General features: G+C 36.5%; 1 long non-coding RNA gene across 2 annotated transcripts in view; it reads left to right on the top strand.

The window, feature by feature from the left end:
- Window positions 1-6,515, top strand: part of LOC123552435 (uncharacterized) — a 47,394-nt gene extending 40,879 nt beyond the window's left edge. For both annotated transcript variants that reach the window (XR_008372441.1, XR_008372440.1), the window contains exons 5-8: window positions 752-854; window positions 3,044-3,150; window positions 4,323-4,422; window positions 6,021-6,515. This is a non-coding gene — a long non-coding RNA (uncharacterized LOC123552435). The remainder of the gene's footprint in view (window positions 1-751; window positions 855-3,043; window positions 3,151-4,322; window positions 4,423-6,020) is intronic.
- Window positions 6,516-18,644: the final 12,129 nt, after the last annotated feature.

Raw genomic sequence — 18,644 nt, 5'->3', positions numbered from 1 at the left:
TTGACTTCAAACCATTTGCCCCTCATCGATGTGGGTTCGAAACCTCATTTGGGGCGTAGAATTCTTCACGTGAGGAAGCCATCCAGCTGGCTTACGGAAGGTCGGTGGTTCTACCCAGGTGCCCGCTCGTGATGAAATAGTGCACGGAGGGGCACCTGGGGTCTTCCTCCACCATTAAAGCTGGAAAGTCGCCATATGACCTAAAATTGTGTCGGTGCGACGTTAAACCCAACAAAAATAAATAAAAAGATTTTTGTATTCAATCTAATTTCTTTTAAGACGTGTTATAAAGTAAGCACTTATAAGTTTATAGGACATGATAAGGCCTTGGTGTAGCTGCACATGCACTTTCATAATTATAAAAATACTTTTGACCAAGGGTTAAGTTTTGTTATACTCTTCTCTTGAATATAGTTCTTTATACCGACACTTAGGTCAAATAGTTTAGATCAATGAAATGGTCAAATTGGTGACAGTTAATAGCATCTGTTAAATAACTAAATGAATTTTCTTTGAAGAAAGCCAGTATCACAGTAGAAATTTTTTAAACTTTCGTTCCTTTATTTAATAGCCAGTTCCTAACAGTGTCTCTGTTTGCCAATTCTGTGAAATTTGATATTTTCTCTATTTAAATATAAAACTTTTGACAGTAATTCTTGATAACTTGATATCTACTAGATTCGAATATCTTAGGCCATGTTTCTTCAATTATTTTGGCAGCTGTTTCTTTTCTTTTTATTAATAATTTCAGGATGGGAGTAGTTGTATTCCAATGGCTGTAAGCATAAAATCACCTGGCCTTGTGTGGAAGACATCTATGAATCGATCAACCAGATGTATACCTCTAACTTAAAGTGAGTATTGTGTTACAGAACTTATTTAGACAGGGTTTAGCTAAATCAATCATCCGACTTACAGACACATGGCTGTCACCTTATTTTACTGTGTAACTGTTACACGAACAAGTAGGAAATATTTCTTGGAAAAAGGCTCCTGCAGCAAGCTAAATTGGCAATATGGAAATAAGATGAATTTGTTGTCTTCTCTGTAGCAGATTCACTGTTCTATTGCACTTAAGACTGCCTTTGCACTAGACTTTTGATATGGTATGGACCAAAAATCCAGTGTGTTGCCCTTTCACTGTTGAAGATATTAAGACCCACTAGCGCTGCTTTTGAGAAAAATGCATGTCTCCCACAACTGCCTTATCCTTTAGTGATTCAAAGTGGTGTGATGGTTTGGATGAGTGGTTCCTATCAGTAATGTCTAGTTTGTCTGGATGGTTCAGACCAGTGGTTCCTATCAAACTTGGCCAAAGTCTTATGGTCAAACACATTTTGTTCAAGTTTGGTGAAGATCGGATGAGAAATCTTCAACTTGGAGTGCGGACAAAATTTGTGACAGAATCAGTGTGTCTCCCATGGGAAACGGACAAAATCCCTCCTGGAGAAAATCCCCCTTGCTATTTCTGATCTAACTGGAGAAAATCCCCCCCTGTAAAATTATCAAGGTGGACAAAATCCCTCTTGTGAAAATAACAAGTTGGACAAAATCCCCCCAGCCCCTGTGATAAATTTTTGAAGAGAACAATATTCCCCTTTAACAAAAAATATCCCCCTTATCAGTAGTTCAGCTACTGTGTGGTGGGAGACATAATTATGAAATAATATTAGGGAAGTGGTGTTCTAATGGATAAGGTGTCGGCCACCCAATCAAGGGGTCGTGGGTTCGAGCCTCACTGGAATCACTACCATGACTTCTCATATGACACTAGTACTGTTTTTTCCAGGAAGCGGACTCGAGAGCGGTTCCATTAAGTTTTCATCACAATTGAGCTAAAACAAATTAGTATAAACTAATTATGAAATAATAGACCAGGGGTCCAGGACATTTTATCAAATTAAGTGTTTTTATCTGGTTCAGAGCTTATCAATGATTCAAACATGTATTTTACCTGATTCCACCATTGTTTAATATTAGAGGTAGATGACAACCGGTATTTAGTTTTTTTAGGAATAACTACAGTATTCCCTCTCTTAAATTAACCTTTAGATTACTGGTGGCAAGTGGTTTTGCTTTTGCGACCAGTGCAGACCATGAACAGCCTGCACAGTTGTGCAGGCTGTTATTGGTCTGCACTGTTCTATTCAGTCTGTAAATTTTCAGTGAACATCCCTTTGAATAAGATTTGGTACTGCCCAAACTGAAGGATGAACCAGTCCATTTTAGAAATTTAGCAGGGTAAATGTTAAGCACAGTATCAAAATGTAAGAGATTGAGCATAGCAAACACAACCAGAACCTCAGTTCAGTAAAACACAACCAGAATCTCACAGTTCAGTAAAACACAACCAGAACCTCACAGTTCAGTAAAACACAACCAGAATCTCACAGTTCAGTAAAACACAACCAGAACCTCACAGTGTCAGTAAAACAGTTCATTTGCAAGTTAGGCGGGGTAACAAGAAACCTCAGACAAATATTCATTTCATAGTGTTAAATCCTTATTAGAAATTTATGTTTTATTACATTTAATGAAAGTTTGTGATTTTTCCCTGAAAATATCAAAGTATTCAAAAAGTAGACTATTTCTAAATTTACATTTTTGTTTGATAGATGTTGATATATTTCAACAATCTTAACCATCTTTTAAAACAATATATAGCTTTGGAATTCATTTATTTCCAATATATTCTGATTGTGCAGCAAAGATAAGTAAAGGGAGGTAATAAGAATGTTACAAACTGAATTTGTCATGAACCTTGGCTAGATATATATTTGTTAAATTAATGTAAATATTTGACAAACATAATACAGAAGTTCTCATATTCATGTGAAGTAGCTTTACTAGATTCATGCACATGCTAAAATAACTATCCTGGTTGCTAGGACAGGAAAATCAAATTTTAAAAATACCTACAGTGAAATTTAAACTTGTATTAAGCAGGTGGTGAACACACACATAGGCGTTAATTAATGATCATTAATTTAGTTAGCCTTTTGACCAAATACATTACCTGATCAGAATCTGATGAAAATTACAGCTCCTGAAAATCCCCATGGTTGTGGGTGGTGCAGACAGAATGTGAGCCACAATGTACATCTGTAAAAGCCCAGACATTCTGTATGTAGGAGTATCTTCATTCTTCAAGTGAGTATAATGTATATGAGAATTTTCTCCAAATCTGTATATCTTAAACATCTTTCTGTCCCTTACCCTGCTAAATTTGTATAATGAACTTATCCATCTTTCAATTTGGACAGAACCATTAACTGTTACAAGGGGTGCTTACAGAAAAGGTACTGACTGATTGGCAAAGAGAGCAGATCTTGATCAGACTGCACAGATGTGCAGATTGATCAAGATCTACACTGGTTGCAAAAGCAGAATCAGTCCTGTCTAGCTTGTTAAGGGTTAATTATTATATACATGAGCTGCACCATGAGAAAACCAACATAGTGCATTTGCCACCAGCATGGATCCAGACCAGCCTGTGCATCCGCACAGTCTGATGCTGTTCACTAATGGTTTCTCTAATTGCAATAGGCTTTGAAAGCAAACAACATGGATCCTGACCAGACTGTGTGGATGTGCAGGCTGGTCTGGATCCATGCTCTATTTTGGTTTTCTCATGGCGTGGCTCAAATAAGCTTTCAAACAAGCTTTAGTATATATAGTCTGGCATATATCGGCTGACTACACAGAAATACTTCAAAGAAACATGAGTTATTCTGAATAATTTCTGTTTGAAGCACTTGTTTCAATAGATCTAGCACTATTAGTAACTTTGACATGTGTCAGATTTCATAAAGATGAAATAACATACTCACATTTTGAGGGTTCAACGCAATAAGGGCGTATCTACATATAATTATTATATGTAGATACGCCCTTATTGTGTTGAACCCTCGAAATTTAATTTAATTTATTTAATTTAATTTTATTTTGTGCATTTGTAAAGAGACCCAACAGTGAAAATGAAGATCACAATTTGACACAAAAGATGTTGAATTCCATGTGTTACACAGAGAGATCAGCTGATAGCACAAGCAGATAGTACAGAATAACTTGTAATTGCTTATTCCTATTTAATAGTATTAAGGTGTATGCAGCCCATCTTCATGCATATTAATTTCAAATTTTAGGTGTTAATCAAGAAGCTGTGTTTTGTTATTCTTTTTGAGAATGAATACCGGTAGAGTACAGGAAATATTACAATGCTGAACAAGAAATAACATACTTTAAAACATGTAAAACAGTTGGTAAAACAGTGATAGTAAATCCTTTGTGAAAACTTGTAATTTTATAATATTTAATAACAGGTCTGTACAAGAGATCTATGTGCAGATGATAGCCAAGATGATACAATGATTCAGCACATTATATCAATCCAGCTGAAGGACAACGTATCCATTGATGCAGGTGAGTTAAGCAGAAAATTACTGGATTTAGCTCACTGACAAAATTGTCTCAAGTGCTAAAGCTATTCATGTGGAGCCAGCTTCATGTTTAAGACTGTGAACAACTCTAAGCAATCTCATGTCTCATTTATTACTCTTCACAAAGGAGGATTGAAGGCTGAATTCATCCTCCACCTTTAATATATGTGGGGAAGTTGGCAGTTTGTGGAGAAAAGGTTTATACTGGTACAGAATCTAGGAACACTGGTTAAATTAACTGCCTGCCATTATATAACTGAAATACTGTTGAAAAATGGTGTTAAACCCAAAACAGACTAATAAAACACACTATTTTAAATAAAATGAATAAAGGTTGCTAGTTTCTGCTATGAAGCTAAAGGGTTTTATGTATGGAAATGCTGGTATACATGTGTCTGCACCTCAGAAAATCAGCCTGCCCACTTACCTCAGTAGGGAAAGTGCAGATCTACGGATCACAGGTTTTGTAAGTTTGGTCCTTGGGCAAGGCCCTTGTTCTGTGAGAAGTTGATAAAAATATGGTGTCTGAAATCATTTGTCCTTCACCTGTGGTTCATATCGGGAAGTTGGTAGTTACTCGCGGTGAATAGGTTTGTACTGATACAGAATCAAGGAACACTGGTTAGGTTAAATGCCCACAGGTACAAAAATAATGTTGAAAAACGGCCTTGAACCCAAAACAAGCAAATCCTCCAACCATCTGCCCACTTCCAACCCTCCATTCACCCAGAAGCAAATAATTTTCTTCTTTATTCCTTTAGGTCTAGAAACTGTTTTGGGATCCAGTCATAGTAATCCCCCCATCCCCCACACATTTCCACATTTCCCCACTACCCCGTAACACAAAATAGAGTTTCCCATGGCCCTCCATCTATAATTCATGTAAGTTCCATATTATCCTAACTGCTTGGAAGATTTTCACAAAACTAACATCAGTTTTTTACCTCAACAAGACATAGTGCAGAGTGCATAACCCATTCCATTATGTCAAAGGTCAAGGTCACAGTTTAAGGTAAAAGCTCAAGTAGCTTAACTTCATGTCTGCTCCATATCTCCTAAACTGTTGGGAAGATTTTCATAGAAGTAGCATCAGTTACTTGCCTCATCAAGAGATCTTGCAGAGTACACAACAAAAGTTACTAGTTCCAAGGTCAAGGTCACAAAACTCAAAAGATCATATATCTTAAACTTGTGTCCAAACAGTATTTTCAAACCACTACAATAAACTTCATAAAAGTAGCACCAATTGTTAAGTTCATCCAGATGACCGACAAAGGCTTGAGCCATAATCCAGGTTACTAGGTGAAGATCTCATTTGAAGGTCAAAGGTCATGATTTCACTTTCTCTGTATCTGTAGCTGTGTCTGAGTGTTTAAAATTCCTTTAGTGATAGCTCCTGTTTGGAATCTTCTTGTCAGTTTAGAAACTTTACACTTGAAATGTGTTTCTTCAGGTAAAGAAGTATTTTGGGTGTATTGCTTATTCCAGTGATAGCTCTTGTGTCCTATACATATGTATTATTCACTGTCGAGCTAAGAGCTGTTGTTTCTCTTACTGATTAATATTTTTGCATTATTTCAGTTGCATCTTAGCTAAGAAGTTAACTTGGATCTGCTTCACAGGGAGTCACTGATTATCAACTAAGTAGTAGGATACAGTTTTCTGATCAGATGAAATCGCTTTATCTTATCTGGCTGAATTTAAAGAGCTGAGGCTACCATCAGGAAAATCTACCATGTAATAACGCTAATCCAGAACATTGCTACTGAGTCTACCACACAGTAATGCTGACAAGGAAATAACTATTGAGTCTACTACACAGTAACACAAACCCAGAGGATAACTACTATGTCTTCTATACAGTAACATTCAAGTAATGGTCAAAGGTGGTAGTGAAAACTCACTGAATGTGACATCAAAGTTTAGATGACTGTGAGAGAAAGATAGTTATACTTACTAGTAAAAATCTATAAGATTAGATATTAAAATAATGTTTAAAAATGACAGTAGGTACACTAAAATGTGAATAATATGTGTTTTGATTGATAATGTTAAATAATAAAGTGTAACTGATTGTTCCGGTGTATTTATATCATTTCTTTGAAACAGTTATTTAAAGAAACAAACTGGACCAACCATTTTTATCATTTTGGATTGGTTATTAGTTGCATAATTTTCCCACAAGAGACCAGAAAACCTCTGCAATCTCCCGGAGTCACATTCACATGTATGCTGGCATTCATATTGTACAGTATGCTCCGTCTACAGAACGTTTTAGCTCGACTATTCAAAGAATAAGAAGAGTTATCCTACTTACCACAGCGTTGGCGTCTGCATCACACTTTGATCAAGTTTTTCTTACCACATTGATTCAACCTTAACTCGTTAAATCCGGAGGTAAAAAAAAGTAAGTTAAAAAACATGAATCTTCAAACAGTTTTTGAGCATTTTTATTGGATGAAACAATGTTTTCAACAGTCAACATCTGAAGTCACTAGTGGACCAAAACAGACCCTAGATTTTGTACCAGAAATAAACACCCAGATACAGTGTAAGATACATTATACTGAATGATACACATTTCCCATAGGCAAATTTAGTTTTTTTGTGGTTTTTAAAAGAAAGACAGGCATAATGCATTTGTGGTAACAATCCCCATAACTCTGATTTGTATTTTTGACAAAATTAAGCCCTTTCCATACTAATTTTTTTGATAAACTTCATTTTTTAGACATAACTTCTGTACTATATAAGATAATGACTTTAAACTCAAAATATATCTTTACCACTATCATCAGTTCCCCTTTTATACTTGATCTTTAACCCCTTTGAGTAGTAGGGTCTTTTTATGTCTTTGTGTATCTTCCTTTTAAAGTAGAGGTCTCTTATTGAGACATAAATTCATTTTACTGTCAAATTGCCAAATAGTGGAGCATGCTGTCTTATGGACAGCTCTTATTGAATTGGTGGTCTCTGACCTATATGATCTGATATTTTATAGTTGTCATCCCTCAGGACAGCAACAGTCAAAAGTTATCAGAAACGATCATCCACCACACAACAACAAAGGGACGTAATTCAAAAGAAATTTTAAGTCCAACAAAAATGTTTCTCGGCCCACAAAAAATCCTTATCAGATACAGCTAGACATGTCAAAATACACCTAAAACATTTAGGATATTATCCATGTTGTAGTTCAGAAAAGTGGTCTCAGTTTTCTCTATGGTCAATAATAAAAAAAGTTACAAAGTTGTTATTTATAGTCACAATAAAGGGAAGTAATTCTATAAAAAAATATTGTAAGTCCACAAAAATAAGACAAGAATTTGTAACAGAGTTACCATGCATCGTCAAAAGCTATGGACCGGACATGAAACAGACCCTGAAGTGTGACCTTGACCTTGGGGTCTGGATCTTGCGCACGACATATTGTCTCATTATGTAGAGACAGTACTATAGCCCTTCGCATACTTTGGTTGTTCCGAATAACGTGGTTTCTAAATTCTATAAGTGCACCGGTTACAATTAAAAATGTAAACAACAGACTCTGTCTATGAATCATTTGAATGAATGAATGAATGGCAGTTGATCTTGGTCATAGTACTGATTGACAGTGAATGCTAAAGGCTCCATGTGTTGCAGAAAGGTATTTAGTTTGTAACTGTAATTTCCTATCAGTTGAAATCTTCTCAAAACTGGTAAAATAATTGCTTATATTTGGACAATGTTAGCTATCTTTGCCGTTCGCAAGCTTCTATAAGGGCAAATATAAAAGATTCAGTGTCGGTTATATTTCACTGGTTCTACCAGTTAATATGTTCATACTCTACACAGCACTTAAGAGAAATTTGGGCAGTTTTGACCTAGTAAAATGTTGGCAACATTAGATTATATTTTTTCTTTACACGAAAATTGCCGTTTGGTATCAAAGTAAATACGCTGATAATCCAGACTTCACCGATTATGATGTTATTGTCACCAAATTGCTCCATTTCACGTAATGTAATCGATGCACTTAAACTGCCTAGCTATTAGCTACTGCTGTTATAGGGAAGTGGTAGTGTCCCTCTTAGATGTGAGAGGTCCTGGGTTCGAGTCCCGGTTAGAGCTTAAATATTTGCATTTTGCTACAGCATGTTTTTGCTGTTAACAGACTGTTCCAGATGTTCTAAATTTTTAGCACGCAGTATCATGGATCATTATACAGCAATCCAGATCACAGCTGAATGTGAAATCAAATGCACCCAATTACTATATTATGTCCCTTTGATGCTTCTGCTCTCCATGTTCAAGAGGAGTTACATTTCCTTGATTACAAAATTTTCCATGAAAATATTAAATGCTCATAACTCTATGCTTCTGATTAAAATATTGTCTATATATCTAGTTTTGAGAAATATATGGACATTTGCCTTCATTTCAAAGCTTTTTAACTTCAGACATATGATTTGAAAAACTTAGGTACTATCTCTACATTATGGTAAAACTCTGTATCTGTATCTATATCTATATCTGTTCGTATACCTAGGACCACTTCTGGTATATATTCAACAGGGAATCCGATAAAACATTTATGCCAAGTTATTTCAAAATCCCTTCATGGATGGCGGAGCTATGGACTGGACACGAAATGGACCCTGTTAACTTTTGACCTTTAAGTATGACCTTGACCTTGGGGCTAGGGGCCTGGGTCTTGCGCATGACATGTCATCTCATTATGGTGAACATTTATGTCAAGTTACATCAAAATCCCTCAATGCATGAAGAAGAAATGCTCCTTTGGATTCTGTGACCTTGACCTTAGAACTAGGGGTCTGGATCTTGCACATGCAGAGTTATGGACTGGACATGAAGAGAAACAGATGGAATGAAGGACGGAAGGACGCAGCTTATTTCTATATTCCCCTTATTTTCGAGGACAAAAAAAACTGATAAATGCATGTCAAAGCTATGGCCTAAATTCTTAAATGACCCTTCAAGTCAAGTAATATATATTTACAAAGTCAGAGATAATAACAAGTAACGTAAGCTCTAGTGAGTTTTTTTGTACCAACTGAAAAAAGATTCCTAAATTCGTCCTTCAAGTTTGAGATACGAGCCTGGGGTTTGCGCATGACACTCCGTCTGATTGAGGTAAATTCATGCCAAATATAAACAAGATTGCTCCATACAGGCAGGCTCTTCAAAATGTCAGTGATTCCGTAGAGCAGACTTGTAAATGAAGATAAACGCATGTTAAGATAGTGAATCTCTACACTGTGTTAATTAATTAAAAGAATTGTTTTTAAGTAAATATTTAAAAGAATTTACTGCGCTAGCATTTTAGCTCGACTATTCATAGAATAGTAGAGCTATTGGACTCGCCCATGCGTCGGCATCCGCGTCCCAATTTGGTTAAGTTTTTGTATGTCAGCTGGTATCTCAGCAACCACTTGTGGGAATGGATTGAAACATCACACACTTATTCCCTGTGATAAACTGACTTACATTACACAGGTTCCATAACTCTATTGTTTTCTTACAAAATTATGCCCCTTTTTCGACTTAGAATTTTTTTGGTTAAGGTTTTGTATGTAAGCTGGTATCTCAGTATTCACTAATGGGAATGGATTGAAACTTCACACACTTGTTCACTGTCATGATCTGACATGCACAAAGCAGGTCCCATAACTTTATTTTGTTTTTTGACAAAATTATGCCCCTTTTTCAACATAAACTTCACACACTTATTTACTGTGATAAACTGACTTACATTGCACAGGTTCCATAACTCTATTTTGCTTTTTTACAAAATTATGCCCCTTTTTCGACTTAGAATTTTTTGGTTAAGTTTTTGTATGTAAGCTGGTATCTCAGTATCCACTAATGGAAAAGGATTGAAGCTTCACACACTTGTTCACTGTCATGATATGACATGCAGTGCAAAGGGTCAATAACTCAACTTCACATTTTACAAAATTATGCCCCTTTTTCAACTTAGGAGTTTTGGGTTAAATTCTTATATGTAAGCTGGTATCTCAGTGGATTGAAACTTCATACACTTGTCCACTGTCATGAGCTGATAAGCACTACGCAGGTTCCATAACCCTGTTTTACTTTTTTACTAAATTATGCCCCTTTTTCGACTTTCGTATTCATTCAAGCGACAAGGCTGTTGAATAGTCGAGCGTTGCTGTCCACCGACAGCTCTTGTTAATCGAGTAAGAACTGTAGAAAAAAAATGTTTAAGAAAGTTATTTTTAGGTCGAACGTGCTGTTGGTCAAAATTTGTTTCAGAACAATGGCTATAGCTTGTATTGTCGCAACTTCAGTTGTGTCAAATATACATGAAGGTGCAAGCTTGTTTAATGCTTAATAAACAAAAACACCAATATTGTATTTAATTATACCCCCACAAAACGAAGTTTGGGGGGGTGTATAGGAGTAAGCTTGTTGGTCAGTTGGTTGGTCGGTCGGTCAGTCGGTCGGTCGGTCCGTTGGTTTTGCATGGTTTCTGGATGATAACTCAAGAAAGGCTTGACCAATTTAAATAATTTTTGGTACACAGGTGTAACATCAGAAAATACAGGTCAAGTTAGAATTTAGGGTCAGTAGGTCAAAGGTCAAGGTCACATTGACCCTGAACAGTTAAACGGTTTCTGGATGATAACTTGAGAACGCTTGGGCCTTGGATCATAAATTTTGGTACACAGGTGTAACATCATGAAATGCAGGTCAAGTTTGACTTTGAGGGCTGTAGGTCAAAGGTCAAGGTCACAGGGACCCGGAACAGTTCAATGGTTTCCGGATGATAACTTGAGAACGCTTGGGCCTAGGATCATTATTTTTGGTACACAGGTGTAACATCATGAATTGCAGGTCAAGTTCGACTTTGAGGTCTGTAGGTCAAGGTCACAGTGACTCGGAACAGTTAAATGGTTTCCCGATGATAACTTGAGAACGCTTGGGCCTAGGATCATAAATTTTGGTACATAGGTGTAACATTATGAAATACAGGTCAAGTTCTTCTTTGAGGTCAGTAGGTCAAAGGTCAAGGTCACAGTGACTCGTAACAGTTAAACAGTTTCCGGATGATAATTTGAGAATGCTTGGGCCTAGGATCATGAAAATTGAAAGGGAGGTTGGTTATGACTAGCAGATGACCCCTAATGATTTTGAGGTCAGTAGGTCACAGGTCAAGGTCACAGTGACCCGGAACATTTAAACAGTTTTCGGACAATAACTTGAGAATGCTTGGGACTAGGATCAGGAAACTTAATCTGGAGATTGGTCATGTCAAGCAGATGACCCATATTGATTTTGAGTTCCAAAGGTCATTTAAACCTTTTACTGACAATAACTTGAGAACGCTTCGGCGGAGGATCATGAAACTTCATAGGAAGGTTGATCATGACTAGCAGATGACCTCTATTGATTTTGTGGTCAGTAGGTCAAAGGTCAAGCAAGTTGGGCTTAGTTCTTTGACAAGGCCATATTGTGGGGGTATAATTCGTCACCCGTGTGACAACTCTAGTTTTGTTTGATAAAGTTAACCACTTAAGTTCACAGAATAGAATACTGGATGATGTCTGGAAGGATGCTTTCAATATAAGTCGAGCTGCCCTCTTTTGAATATTAAAGCTTTTTTCCATAACGGATTTCATCAAAAATCCGTGTATAAAAGTTCTAAAAAATTTCTTCATCAGCATTTAGGTATTCGATATTCTATGAAATACTTAAGTTTAAAGTGCATTTTTTCACACACTGTTTTTGTTTTTACATATTGATCCCAACTTAATTTAAGTTAAATTTAAACATCTTACAATTTTTTGATATGATACATTTTGAATACAGTTATCATTTAGAATTAGATTTATGTCTCTAACTTTATATAATTTCTTGTTTGTACTAATGAATATACTAGTTGTCTTATTCAGTTATACCAATTATCAACTTTGATATTAACATCAATTTGCAATTTTCTTTCAATATCAGATACATTATGGTCACTTACATGCATCGTAAAATCATTAGCATATATGTCGATGTTTGAGTTTTTGACAACCAATGGAAGATCGTTTACTGTGAAATCATTAATATTCGTGGGGTACTAATTTTCATGGATTTTGTGGTAGGGTCAATCCACGAAATTTAATCCCAACGAACAAGTAAAATTCCCATTCATTTTATGTTCAAAAGTTGAAATCCATGAATTCATCTCCCCATGAAATTGCCGTTTCGACCAAAACCACGAAATTTCATGCCCACGAAATTAAATGATTTTACAGTATATATATCAAAAAAGAGTAAGTATAGATCGTTGCGGATAATATATCTTATGTGTTTCCACTTTAACATATAATCTGTTAATAACTTAGTTTTAAAGTTTCTTAAAAAATATAGCAATAATTTTCTGATATCTAATTTTTTTCTCATTTCTTTAGCTCACCTGTCACAAAGTGTTATTTTAACCGCTTGATGTCCGTCGTGCGTCGTCTGTCAACAATTTCTAAAATAAATTTTCTTCTTGAAAACCACTGGGCAGAATTACACCAAAATTCACAGGAATGATCCTTGGGTGGCCCCCTTTCAAAATTGTTCAGAGAATTAAATTCCATGCAGAACATGGCTACCGAAAGGAAAAACTTTAAAAATCTTGAACAAAACCACATGGCCTATGGCTTTGATATTTGGTATGTAGCATCATCTAGTGGTCCTCTACCAAGATTTTTCAAACTATCCCCCTAGGGTCAAATATGGCCACGCCCTGGGGGTCCCAAGTTTTACATAGACATATAGGAAAAAAAGTTTAAAAATCTTCTTGTCCGAAACCACAACACTTAGCCTTTGATATTTGGTTTGTATAGCATTGTCTTATGGTCCTCAACCAAAATTGTTCAAACTGTACCCCTTGGGTGGAAAGAGGCCCTGCCCTGGGGGTCCCAAGTTTTATAAAGACATATAGGAAAAAACTTTAAAAATCTTCTTGTCTGAAACCATACGACCTAGGCTTTTGATATTTAGTATAATGCATTGTCTAGTAGTCCTCTACCAAAATTGTTCAAATTATGCCCCTGGGGTTAAGAGGCCCCGCCCTGGGGTCACTTAGTTATTATGTGAGTTATATAGGAAAAATACTTAAAAAATCATCTGATCCTATTTCCAAGACTGTTTAATTATAATTACCTGATGACCCCAAGTAATATGATGTCACTTGACTGTGACCTTGACCTACTGACCTACTTTCTTGTTTTTTAAGATACAGCCTTGAAATTTTGATGACATACACAGTTTTGCACACAAATCGTAAAACTGAATTTCATTGACCATGAACGTGACCTACTGACTTTCTTAATATTTTATCATCAGTTTGACATTTGAAACACTCAGGTGTGTGATCCAGGGTCATCATGACCCTCTTGTTAGTTGTTGTACGATCTGCAGATCAGTGCCTTTAAATAAAAGAAACTGACGAAAGTTTAAAAAATACATTTATTGAATGACTTACTCATGTGAAAGCAATTTACCTTTGCATGGCCTAGACCAAGAATTATAGGGATCGAATAATGTGTAGCATCCTAAATGGAGCATCATTCACTGAACCCTCCATTGAGTGCCTAAATAACTTGTTGCATGTTGCCCTATGTGGATATTCTTCGAAATGTGGACATGTAATTATCAGGCAAGAGCCAGGTATCGAACTCACCTGTTTTATGAAAGCATGAACTGTTTAAAGTAAAAAGAATTAAAAATAAAAAAGGAATTTTAGTTAGTTGTCCAGAGGGTAAAGCAGTGAAAACGATGGACATGTGTGTCAGCTACTTCAATCTGTTTCTCTGCTTAAAACTTTATAGATACACAATAAAACAGCATAAGAGATAGAAAAACTGCCACTTCCATTCTTACCCTGCTAAATTTCTATAATGGACTGGTTCATCAATCAATTTGGGCAATACCATTCAGGGGTGGATACAGGATTTGGTGTTAAAGAGGGCGTAAAATATTTGTAGTGTAGAGCAAGTACGGGGTCCCGGGGCATGCTCCCCGAGAAAATTAAAAAAAAAAAGAATGGCTCCATCTGGTGCATTCTGGGTGCTCTGAGATACTTTATTTGGTATTGACAAAGGACTGGTTTTGTGACAAAATTAACACAAATAACATGCAAAAGTATAGTCACATTTTATCAATTGTCAGACTTATTCTTGCACAAGTATTTCGGAATTTCTTAGCCCGATTTCTGAATATCTTTGCAGGGAGGGTTTACCAAGGACTATTTAACATAAAATTGTAAAGAGCTTTATAGGAGCTCGTGCAAACTGTGTCCGATTTTACATGTGCGACCATAGCGAGCGAGAAAACAACACATATCTTTTCACCAAGAATATAAGACAAATTAACTATGCGACAGAGAAAAAAATATATGTCTTATATTTTGCACCCAGGACAGAAGACAAAATTACGTACTCAAGCTTTGCCAGCTGGCCAGATCCCATTATGGGTTCCAGAGTTATGGCCCCTGAAAGGGTCAAAATTAGCTAGCTATTTTGACCTTGTCTGCACAATAGCAGCTTTATTTATGATTTGATTTTTACCAAACTTGCATACAACTTGTATCACCATAAGATCTTTGTTCCTTTCTTGAACTGGCCAGATTCCTTTATGGGTTCTAGAGTTATGGCCCCTGAAAGGGCCAAAATTAGCCATTTTGACCTTGTCTGCACAATAGCAGCTTCATTTATGATTTGATTTTAACCAAACTTGCACACAACTTGTATCACCACAAGATCTCAGTTCCTTTCTTGAACCGGCCAGATTCCGTTATGGGTTCCAGAGTTATGGCCCCCGATAGGGCCAGAATGAGCTATTTTGACCTTGTCTGCACAATATTTGCTTCATTTATGATTTGAATTTAATCAAACTTGCACAAAACTTGTGTCACTATAAGATCTTGGTTCCTTTCTTTAACTGGCCAGATTCCATCATGGGCTCCAGAGTTATGGCCCCTTAAAAGTCCAAAATTTGCTATTTTGGCTTTTGCAGCCATATAGAGACTTCATTTATGGTTTGATTTGATACAAACTTCCAAAATATCTTCAACAACAATAAATCTTGGATTCCATGACGCATCTGTCAGATTCAATCGTAGCTTCCAGAGTTATCTGATTACCTCCCCTGATTGTAATCAAAATGGATTTATATCAGTAAGTACACTTATAGGACTTATTTGAAATTTCATTATTGTCATTAATTGGACTGAGACAATTAGGGTAGATAACTATGGACTGATTTTATGTCAAATTACCTCCCTTTATTTCAAATTAAAATGGGTATATCTCTGTAACTAATGAAGATACTGATCTGAAATTGCATTTATGTCAACAGATGGACTTGGACAATCAGTGAAGATACATATTGATTGAATTTATGACAAATTACCTCCCTTTATTTTTTATCTAAATGAATACACCTTAGCAGCTTCTAATGAGATTGGTCTGCGTCCCGATTTGGTTAAGTTTTTGTATGTAAGCTGGTATCTCAGCAACCACTTGTGGGAATGGATTGAAACTTCACACACTTATTCACTGTGATAAACTGACTTACACTGCACAGGTTACATAACTCTATTTTGCTTTTTTACAAAATTATGCCCCTTTTTTGACTTAGAAATTTTTGGTTAAGGTTTTGTATGTAAGCTGGTATCTCAGTATCCACTAATGGGAAAGGATTGAAACTTCACACACTTGTTCACTGTCATGATATGAGATGCAGTGCAAAGGGTCAATAACTCAACTTTGCATTTTACAAAATTATGCCCCTTTTTCAACTTAGGAGTTTTGGGTTAAATTCTTATATGTAAGCTGGTATCTCAGTACCCACTAATGGGAATGGATTGAAACTTCACACACTTGTCCACTGTCATGAGCTGATAAGCACTATGCAGGTTCCATAACCCTATTTTGCTTTTTTACTAAATTATGCCCCTTTTTCGACTCGTATTCATTCAATCGACAAGGCTGTTGAATAGTCGAGCGTTGCTGTCCTCCGACAGCTCTTGTTTTATGTAAACGAATATATCTCAGCAGCATCTAACGAGATTGGTTTTAAATGTTATTTAAGTCTTCCAGGGTAAGGAATAGTCATGTTAGTACAAAAATGCAGCATTTGAGCCTAGGACCCTCAAACTTGGTATGGAAATTGGCCCTGACTAGGTCAAAAGGGACTGTTACAAGAAAATGTTTATCCTGATGATATTTAATGTGTATGCCTATGTGCTCTATGTCAAAACTTGATCATATCATTTTGAGCAATGGTACTCAGGTGAGCGATACAGGGCCATCATGGCCCTCTTATAAAATAATTTTACACAAATTCTTGTGTGACCCTCTAAATTATTCTGAGTCATCAAAAACAAGGCTGCCAGGGGGCGTGGTCACTTTTCTTCTCTGAATCAGTAATAGCTAGAGCATTGATATTTGGCGTGTGATGTAATGTCTACCATAATTGTTACCACCCATGCAGATATGATGATAAAGATACATTTCAAGTTTCAAATCTTTATCTTATATTGTACTAAAGTTATATCCAGAAAGCAAAGATTGCCAAAAACTTTAAGTATGAAAGGGGCATAATTAATCCCCCGCCACGAGTGGTGTGGGGTTTTAGGAATGGTCTCCGTCCGTCCTTCTGTCCTTCCATCTTCCATCCTTCCGTAACATTTTGTGTCTGCTCTGTATTTCCTAAACCCCTTGAAGGATTTTTATGAAACTTAGGTCAAATGATCACCTCATCAAGACAATGTGCAGAACGCATGAGTCAGCCATGTCGGTTCAAGGTCAAGGTCACAACTCAAGGTCAAAGGTTTGAGCCTTCCATTTTTTGTCCGCTGTGTATCTCCTACACCCCTTGAAGGATTTTCATCAAACTTGGGTCAAATGATCACCTCATCAAGACAATGTGCAGAACTCATAAGTCAGCCATGTTGGCTCAAAGTCAAGGTCACAACTTGGGGTCAAAGGTTTGAGCCTTCCATTTTGTGTCTGCTCTGTATCTCCTAATTACCTTGAAGGATTCATATGAAACCTGGGTCAAATGATCACCTATCCAAGACGATGTCAGAGCTCATGAGTCAGCCATGTCGGCTCAAGGTCAAGGTCACAACTTAGGGTCAAAGGTTTGAGCCTTCCATTTTGTGTCCACTCTGTATCTCCTAAACCCTCTGAAGGAATTTCATCAAATTTGGGTCAAATGATCACCTCATCAAGAACTCATGAGTCAGCCATGTCAACTCAAGGTCAAGGTCACAACTCAAGGTCAAAGGCTTGAGTTCTATATCTCCTAAACCCCTTAAAGGATTTTCATGAAACTTGGGTCAAATGATCACCTCATCAAGACAATTTGCAGAATTTATGGGTCAGCCATGTCAGTTCAAGGTCAAAGTCACAGCTCAAGGTCAAAGGTTTACCCTTTCACTATCCATAACAGTGGCAGGAGTTTAGCTGTCTTTCAGACTGCCCTGTTCTTTCAAAAATACAATTACCGTAGACTTATTAGGATTGTAACCACACATGCAGATGATGATTATAAAGAAATCTTTTTAATTTCAAGTCATTATCTTTAGAAGTATTAAAGATATGTCTATAAACGAATCTTTCAAAAAATTAACATGAAAATAATTCCAAGTATGACACCTTGGTGACCTTGACCTTGGGTATAATGGGCCCAGCCCCTGCATATACTTTGTTTGTATGCTGGACAATGTTTATGTGAAGTTACAGTAAGAAATAAGCAAAAGTAACAAAGACAGAAAAACAAAGGTTGCCGAAAAACTTTAACTTTAAAAATAACCTAAGTATAACACCTTGGTGACATTGACCTTGGGTATAATGGGTCCAGCCCCTGCACATACATTTTTTGTATGCTGGACAATGTTTATGTGAAGTTACAGTAAGATATAAGCAATAGTAACAAAGAAAAACAGGTCGCCGAAAAACTTTAACAAAGAAAGCTCATGCCCACGCTGACACTCGCCACTGCGGCAAGTAGAATAACCCCCCTATTCTCCGAATAATGGAGCTAAAAAGTACAGGAATATTGAGGTAAGTGTATACCTGGGAATAAGGTTACGTCTGTGCGTTCTGTTTGGTCAGTCATGTAAACGGAAGAAGTGATTTTTTTCAAAATTTTTACTGCACTTACAGTATTTTGTTATACATTTTGACAAAATTT

The sequence above is a fragment of the Mercenaria mercenaria genome, chromosome 9 (genome assembly GCF_021730395.1).
Source record: "Mercenaria mercenaria strain notata chromosome 9, MADL_Memer_1, whole genome shotgun sequence".
Lineage (NCBI taxonomy): Eukaryota > Metazoa > Mollusca > Bivalvia > Venerida > Veneridae > Mercenaria > Mercenaria mercenaria.
This window is presented reverse-complemented; position numbering and strand designations above follow the sequence as displayed.